A 9,482-nucleotide genomic window follows, 5' to 3' on the forward strand; every position below is an offset into this window, starting at 1 on the left:
GGCAGACATTGACGGGGTACAGCATAACACCTATTACTATATACTGAGGCAGACATTGATGGTGGTACAGCATAACTGTTATCATTATATACTAAGGCAGACATTGACGGGGTACAGCATAACACCTACTACTAAATACTGAGGCAGACATTGACAGTGGTACAGCGTAATCCCTATCACTATACATCGAGCCAGACATTGACAATAGTGCAGCATAACCCCTATCACTATATACTAAGCCAAACATTGATGTGGTGTAGGCCTACCACTTCAGTGTCTAGCTTAGTAACTTTGTAGGGATGCACCAAAATGAAAATTCTGGAACGAAACCGAAAATTCTGCATTTACTTGGCCGAAACCGAAAATTACCCCCCACCATAAAAAAAATCCTACACTTTTAAGTAAGTAACACACCAAAATTGGACAAAAAAATCAATATTAAGATATATATATATATATATATATATATATATATATATATATATGATTGTGAATAGCAATCACACTCCTATCATACCCAGATTCCAGCATGTACTGGTGGCCTGGGCATGATAGGAGTGTGATTGCTGTTACCAATCATATATATATCTATATATATATATATATATATATATATATATATATAGTTATTATTGTTCACTTGTGAACTCAGCACCGGAGGCATAGAATCAGACATACAAATCCCGTATTTGCAGATATACAATAATAATGTATGGAAACATAGCACTGCAGGTATAGATCAACTGGAAATCACATACAAACTCAACAATAAAGGTATAGATAAAACCCCCTAAATTACAGGCATAGATGACTTTGCACAACCCAAAGTCAGCCCTGGCGTCCACACTGCCCACATAGAACCTGACCAGCACCCAAATTACACACAAAGGACATGCCATCTTTGTCCCCAAACAGCCCAGCATGAGACAACTTTTTCCTCCAATAGCCCAGCGTACGATATCTTTGTCCCATAAACACCCTGCCTGTGTCATCTTGGTCCCCAAGGCTTAAACACCCTGCTTGTGCCATCTTTGATACACACAAACACTTTTACAGTCATTAATTCACACTTTCATTCACACTCTCTCACTATCTACCTTTCCCCCTTTTCTACCCCCTTCTCACTATCTACCCCTCTCCCTCACTTCTCAATATCTACCCCCTCTCCCTCCCTTCTCACTATCTACCCCCTTCTCACTATCTACCCGCTCTCCCTCCCATCTCACTATCTACCCCCTCTCCCTCCCATCTCACTATCTACCCCCTCTCCCCCTCTCACTATCTACCCCTTCTCACTATCTACCCCCTCTCCCTCCTATCTCACTATCTACCCCCTCTCCCTCCCTTCTCACTATCTACCCCCCTTTCACTATGTACCCCCCTCTCCCTCGCTTCTCACTATCTACCCCTCCTCCCAGGTTTTGGACTTACTATCCAGAAATCCTGCGGTGGGAGCGTGACGCCTCCGTCTTCCTGCTCTGCCACGATGCGCACTTCTTCACTGTTGAGCTCCGGAATATGACGTCACCCAAAATTATACAAACATATTACAGTCCAGAGTGAGCCAACTTTGTCCCTAAACAGCCCAGCGTGAGCCATCTTTGTATCCAAACAGCCCGCCCAGTGCCATCTTTGTCTCCAAGGCTCAAACACCCTGCTTGAGCCATCTTTGCCTTTCCCTAAATCGCATCCATGATACACATATCCATCAATGCATTCTCACATATCATTCAAGCAATTCATCCACACATTAATTCATTCTTTCACTCATTCATACAATTCATCCACACATTAATTCTCTCACTTATTCACACAATTCATCCACACATTCATTCATTATCTCACTCATTCACATAATTCATCCACACATTAATTCATTCTCTTACTCATTCACACAATTCATCCACATATTTATTAATTCTCTCTAATTCTCACTCTTTATTTCAATATTATTACTACCCCCTTTTCTTACTTACCCTTTTCACCCATTCTATCTACCCCCTCTTCTCACTATCTACCCTCTCCCTACCCCCCTTTGTAGTTCACTTACTGTGTTGAAGTCCTGTGGTGGGAGCATGAGGACTCTGTCTTGCTGCTCTGCCGCGGTGCATGTGGCTTCACTGCTGAAGCATGAAGCATGGGCACCAGGACAAAGGCCTCGTGCTCCCACCACTGCAGTCAGGGCAGCGCTGAGGCAGGTGGTGGCAGGGAGCAGAGGAAACAGAGGGAGACAGAGGTGCCGAGCGGTTGCTGAAAACTCTTTCATGAGCGACCACTTGGCTCCCCTCTCTCTCCTCCGCCTGGGTGCCGTATGGTTTTTCGATTGGGGGAGGGATTCCTACGGCCCTAGGGGGGGATTTCTTTATTATCGCCCCCCATGATATACTGGGGGGAATCTGTCCCCCTGGTTCCTACGCCCATGCCGACAATTCATTATTAAGGACAAACCCTTGTAAGTTTCTTTTGCATGAAAGGTTCAGATGACCCTGCATTTTGTATAGAAACATCAGTGAGATTTCATGGATATGTTCTCCAAAATTCTAGATATAGTTTGTATTTTAAGAATACATATTGTTCATCCAAACTGCATTTTTGGGAGCACAAGTGATGAATATTCCTGACATATATTGTGCAATTAAAAAAAATACTACCGTATTTGCTCGATTATAAGACGAGGTTTTTTTCAGAGCAAATGCTCTGAAAAATACCCCTCGTCTTATAATCGGGGTCGTCTTCTAATCAGACCTCAAATAGAGGTCTGATTAGGAGACTAAGATCCAGATCCCCCGCACCGCTGCAGGGGACCTGGATCCTCCTGTCGTCGCCCCCCCCCCACACACACACACACTTACCGGTGCTTCCGGAGGTGAAGTTGGCAGCGGGGGTTTGTATGCGTCCGTCGCAAATACCTTCCCCGACTGTCAGAGATCAGAGTTCCAGAGTTCCTGATCTCTGACAGCCGGGGAAGGTATTTGCGACGGACGCATACAAACCCCCGCTGCCAACTCCACCTCCTTCCGGCTGCCGCGGAATGAGACGTCAACCCGCTGCCCCGGCAATACAGCAGGAAATTGGAAGCACCGGTAAGTAAGTAAGTAAGTAAGTAAGTGTGTGTGTGTGTGTGTGTGTGTGTAGGGCATTTCTGGAATGCCTTACACCCCTATATGCCACTCTGGCACTTAGGGGGTTAAAAGGCATATTATGGGGCAGAGTGGCATATAGGGAGGTATAAGGCATTTCAGGAGGCAGAGTGGCGTTAAGGGGGCATTTAATAGTGCACTCTGCCTCCTGAAATGCCTTATACCTCCCTATATGCCACTCTGCCCCATAATATGCCTTTTAACCCCCTAAATGCCAGAGTGGCATATAGGGGTATAAGGCATTTCTGGAGGCAGAGTGCTCTATATAATGCCTTTTAACTCCCTTAATGCCACTCTGCCTCCTGGAATGCCTTATACCTCCCTATATGCCACTCTGCCCCATAATATGCATTTTAACCCCCTAAATGCCAGAATGGGATATAGGGGTATAAGGCATTTCTGGAGGCAGAGTGGCACATAGGGGGTCAAAAGGCATACCATGGGGCACAGTGGCATATAGAGGGTTAAAAGGCATATCATGGGCCACAGTGCCATATTGGTGTGGCAAGCCTGGGGGCAGATGTGCGTAACTGGGGGACAGGTTGGAAAATACAAGAAATAAAAACAAAAAAAAAAATATTTTTCTCAATCATAGCTTTTATTAAAAAAAATAGTTTACATGAATTAACATTTACTGGTAAAACTTTTTTCCTTTAGGGTCGTCTTATATTCAGGCTTTTTCTTTTTTTCCTAAGTTAATATTCAGATTTTGGGGGGTCGTCTTATAATCAGGGTCGTCTTATAATCGAGCAAATACGGTAATTTATGAGAGGCAAATGAGTTGTTGTTTTTTAGGTAGCAAATTGTTTGATTAATTCTATAAATATTCGACACAGCATCGCCATACTACACTACACAGAACTCAAGCTAAAAAACAGAAATTTGTTAGGATGTATGCCGAAAAGGAGACGAAAATAAATCAAATTAAGTTGAAAGGTCAGTAACTCCCTAAACCTTATTCTTTGACATGCATAACAAGCCAAACTTTCAATCCTGACGTCAACCATAGACCTTTGATCTGAAATGCAATTTTACCATAAAATTGCCTTTTGTTTGCTACTGGTCTAAATTATGTGCTTTTTGATGATAACAATCTCACAATGAATGACTGTCTATATTTAGTAAACAAGAAGATACTTTTCTCATATGCTGTACTCCAAATTAATGGAACTTAGTCAGTTTAAAAGGATTTAAAGGGTCATTAACTGATGACTGATGAGAGAAACGTTTTTTTTAATATGGCTTGGAAATTCACAATGGCTGTTTAATCAATTCCAAAATGGTATTTTGTATAGTGTGATTCTAGTGTGAAAGTCAGCAAAAAACAGTTTTATCACCATAGCAACAAATATCAGGCTTGGACTTCACTATTATACACTATTGTGATATAAACACTTTAAAAACTTTGAACCAAAATAACATTTATTTATTTATTTATATACCACCATTATATTCAGCAGTACATAACCACTGCAATCTATACCCAACTTGCAGTGTTTATCGTGGTTTCTACCTCCTTCAGTAACAAGGGATGGCTAGAAAGGGTGTTTTGATTTCGATATTTTTAAGCTAGGACCCAAAGTGTTTTTTGTGTGTTTTACTTGCAATCCCGCACACAGCCACCAGGGGTGTAGTAAAGCCAGAACGGGTTTTTAATACATTTTTCCCATAAATGGGGTTTGGACAGGAGTGGATAGTATTGAGAGGGATGTTTGCCAAATGTGTTATGTGCTGCTTTGCTGGACGTGTCCTCAAAGCCAAATGCAACTCTCCTCTGCATCATGATTCATGTCCTAGCATGCTGAAGCATGTCTTGAAACAGACATAGACCGATAAGTAACCGGAGTAAATCCTTGATCCAGTTTTGGTTCCAACACCAACTTGCATACAAGCTGGGTTTAGCAAGGCTTTTGGCTTTAGCACTTACCAGCTCGCTCATTTATCATTGATATACCGTCCACAAGGGCCACAGACATACCACAGTTTCATGATAATACTTATTGCTGAGCGATGCACGCTATTTTTTATTATTAATAAGAGAACTACTTCATATTTTACACTACAGTTATCTTAAAGGACTGTATTCACCACTCCTCCATTATAATGACTGAGGCAGCATATACTTAAGATAGAAAGTGAAAGAAAAATGTTCTTACAGTTATTTTCTCGTAAACAAATGTAGCTACAATAACATATTTCCAGTTATTGATGTCACATTAATATCTTGTGAAGAACAATGTTTTCTCATCAGGTACTTAATTGGCATTATAGCGTTTATCGTCAATGGTCAAAGGTAACTAACCTATGAAGTTGTGCAACAGATAATTTGTACAAGACAATGAAAAAAGCACAGTATTTTTCTCATTCTCCCGGCCATTACTTCCTGTTACCGTAGCTACATTTTTGTGTTCTGCTTTATATGCTAAAACTCACAGCTGTAGACAAAGGGCTTTCAATGGTATTTCCTAGCACAGATGAATCACCTGTGAACGACACTATATGTCATTTACAGATGTATTATTAGGAAATATATACAAAACATATACAGAAATTTCAGGAAAAAACCCAAAATTAATAGAAAACAATTATAAAAGGTAATGGGTGACTTAATGTAAGAATTGTATTACTTTTATACCTTGCTGGTTGCACAGAAACAAAATAATAAATACAATACAATCATAAAAACAAAGAATTTGATGGAAGATAAGAACCATTCGGCCCATCTAGTCTGCCCTGTTTTTCTGATGTAAATGCTCAGACCTTAATCAGTCCTTGGTCTTATCTTAGATTCAGGATAGCTTTATGCCTTTATCTTTTTAATATTGCTGTCCCTAGATTGCTGTAATCTAGTGGCCACGAGTAAGTGTTAGGTGGGATTTCTTTCAAGACTATATTTTCTTGTCTGAATTTGAATGCTTGGTTGTTTAACAATAATAAAACTCACAACGGAATATGGGAATAAAGGTGGTAGGTGATACTTGGGAATGCTGTCAAATAATGTATGTCCATGTATTGTGATGTAGGATGTATTCAAACTTATCAAGATTTCCCCTGTGGATAAAGACGAGCCTGGCTGAATACATGTTGACGCATGTAGCAAGGGTAAGGCGTAGCGTGCAGCTATGTGTCTCCAGCAGGCAGTCACACGTACGCCATTTACCTTCCACTAGCTTTAAAGTGCAGGGGATGACTAATTCCCACCCCAGCCCTGGACATATCAATAATGTTCAGCTTGATTCTCAGGAAATACCAAGTCACAGGTCCCTAAAACATTCTGCAATTTGCATTGAATGAATGTCTCCGGGACAAAGCTCTGTTGACATTTCTCATTGTTTGTTGTGTTTTCAATTGTACTTGTTAAGCTTGTTAGAGGGTCCCAAGACGTTGTTGGCATATTGACGCAATGAGTTTCTTGTGAAAAGAAGGTCGAAATAATACAGAGAAGGCACAGTTTAGAGGGAAAATTGTAAAAATTACAGCTATAGCAGAAAAAATGAAATGGGTTACCATGCCAATTGCACCAATTTTACCAGTTGGCACCAAAACGCCTTTTCACAAATGAAACGTTTCTGCTGATTGGACTGTGGTGAACCTTGCAGAAATTATATATATTTATTAAGAGGTACAATGTGTATGGCATAAAGTAGACAATATTTCAAAGCTCTATTATTTGTAATACCCAGGGCCTGACAGGTAAGCAATGAGTCTAAGAATCTATTACCACTTTAAGCTTGCTGCATAATATACTGTATGCGTAAAAACATTATTCATTTTCCCTTTGTTCTATGAGTAACTTACTCTATGGCATTATAATTTATAGTGGTAAGTCACCCAAAAATACAAAGACATTAAATACTGTCCCACCCACCCTGGTTCTAGTAAACTAAGCTGAGTGATCTTGTCTTTATACATTTTAGGGTGGATATGATTGATGGTGATTTACAAGTTTGAAGCGTGTTACAGTATATATATGTATATAAAATGTAGACACATTGTCACCAGATTACTAAAAATAAACAATTTTGTACAATTTTGACCTTTAGGCCGAACATGTTCTTTGCTTGGTTTTACTGTTATCTGATGAAACTCAATGTTATTACACTGCCTAAGATCAAGAGTACAAACTTAGATGTTTAATTTATGGGGTTGTGGGATGACACAACTAAAGCTTTTATTGCAAGGTCAGAGAAGATCCTATAAACTGCAATATGAGACAACATCATTTCTGTTTCTTGGTTCAATGATGTCATTTTGGCTCTCCCAAGGATCCACCATTAACAGGATGTCGATCTGGCACCAAGAATCAGATCTTGGTGAAAACAGAAGATGGAGAAGACCATCACCTTCAAGGGCAAGCCTTCTGATACTACTGGAAATGCCAAGGCCACTATTCAGGGTAAGGACGACATTCCTCCTGATCAGGAATGATTGATCTTCGTTGGCAAGCAGCTTGAGGATACTGCGTCAACATGCTTGAGGACAAATAGATAAATACATGTTAATTAAAATGGTCCACAGATGTAAAAGAAAATATGACTTTGACATATTAGAAAGCGACATATATAATTTAAAATTGTAAACATTATTACATGGGCGTATTTAATGTAAAATGGTTTGGTGGCAGCTGCGCTTTAAGCCTCATTTCCAGACATCTAACTACAAAAGAATAACATTCACCGCAAAAGATTAATCACACCCCAAGGACAGTATAGACCAGAAATGCAGCACAGTTTATCTGTTATTGGAGGTAGATCTCATAGTCGCACACAATGAGCCCAGTGACCGCTATATATTCTGTATTGAGCAGTTTTTTTTTCTACGTACAATAATACATGTGTGTTCACTGAATGTAAAAAATGTCATTGTCCTTAAAAAGGCCCGAAAAGATCTAATTTGTTAACGAAAACACCGTTGAAGCAATTCTTTGTTCACAGCAGAAAACGTAGCGATTCAATTTAAAGCTAGGTTTGGTTTCAGCATAGTTACACTTGTTCAGGGTGCACGATTCAACAGTAAAATGCTTTGCAAACAGTTTCTAGGTCAGCTGCCAGAGACTGCACATTTAAAGTGACTTATCTGTTTGATCTATTGATATGCGCTTCCTCTAACCAAGCTTCTGTTTGCAGGTGTCTTAGGTAGTTCAGAACACACTTATTTTCTCTTTCCTTTTATATGTTCTACTTTAGTCATGTTGCTGGTGAGTTACCTTCCCCAAAGTGTCTAGAGCTTTGCAGGTGTATTCAGAACAAAGCCTTACTTATACGCACCGACTGATTATAATATATCGTCTTGATAACGGGTCGCGCTGTGACCCGCAACTTTTTTTTTTTGTAATCTGGATTAAACTGATCTTTACAGTGAGTCATCCATTCATTCTCTTATGGACTCTGTATATTAAAAAAAAAATAAAAATAAAAAAAAATAAATATATATATATATATATATATATATATATATATATATATATATATATATATATGTAAAATGTACATACTTTATAGACTACAAGCTCCGCTGGATAGATCATCATGTTTAAATTATTATACAGGACTTTTTAAATGTATTACAACTTGCATGTGAAACAAATCTGATCATCTTTAGCTTTATCGAGTCAACAGAGATTAAAAAAGTGCTTAGCTGGTTAATTGCTTCACCATCTGCTACATAGTCCTCCCATTTTAGAACACACACATTCTGCCAAATAAATCACCTGTCCCCGCTCCCACCGAGATACAGTATTCTCCGATTCCCTCCCCTAATCCACATCAGCGTTCCTAATGCCATTGATGGCTTGGCTGGGCATGTTATTTGCATGAGATTGGAACTACATTGTATTTGTACCTTGCACTAGACAGTTTAGTGAAAACATGATTTGCTCCCTGACTGTTTTCCTGTGTGCTGCATATTATTTCATGTTGATTTTGATCAGATCATTTTGTATAGTCATAGTAACATATAAACAGAATCTGATGTCAGATTAGAACCATTTGGCCCATCTAGTCTGCCCATTTATCCTCATGTAAAGACTCAGACCTTAATTGGTACCTGAAATTGGCTTAGATTCAGCATAGTTTTATGAAAATCCTATTAAGTTCTCTATTAACATCTACCACTTCTGTACATTTCATCTAAACTTCTCACCCTCTAGTTTTAGACCATGACATCTTGTCCTAACATTTTTCTTCCTTTGAAATAAACTTCCCTCCTGTGCTGTGAAATCCATTTAAATGTTTCTATCACATCTCCTCTTTCCTTATATAATTTTTTAAAAAAGGACACCCGCAACTGAGGATGACCACATGAGCTATGTTTTCCAGGATGTATAACTGACTTATTGGTTCC

This window comes from Spea bombifrons, chromosome 2 (genome assembly GCF_027358695.1).
Source record: "Spea bombifrons isolate aSpeBom1 chromosome 2, aSpeBom1.2.pri, whole genome shotgun sequence".
NCBI classification, from domain to species: Eukaryota; Metazoa; Chordata; class Amphibia; order Anura; family Pelobatidae; genus Spea; species Spea bombifrons.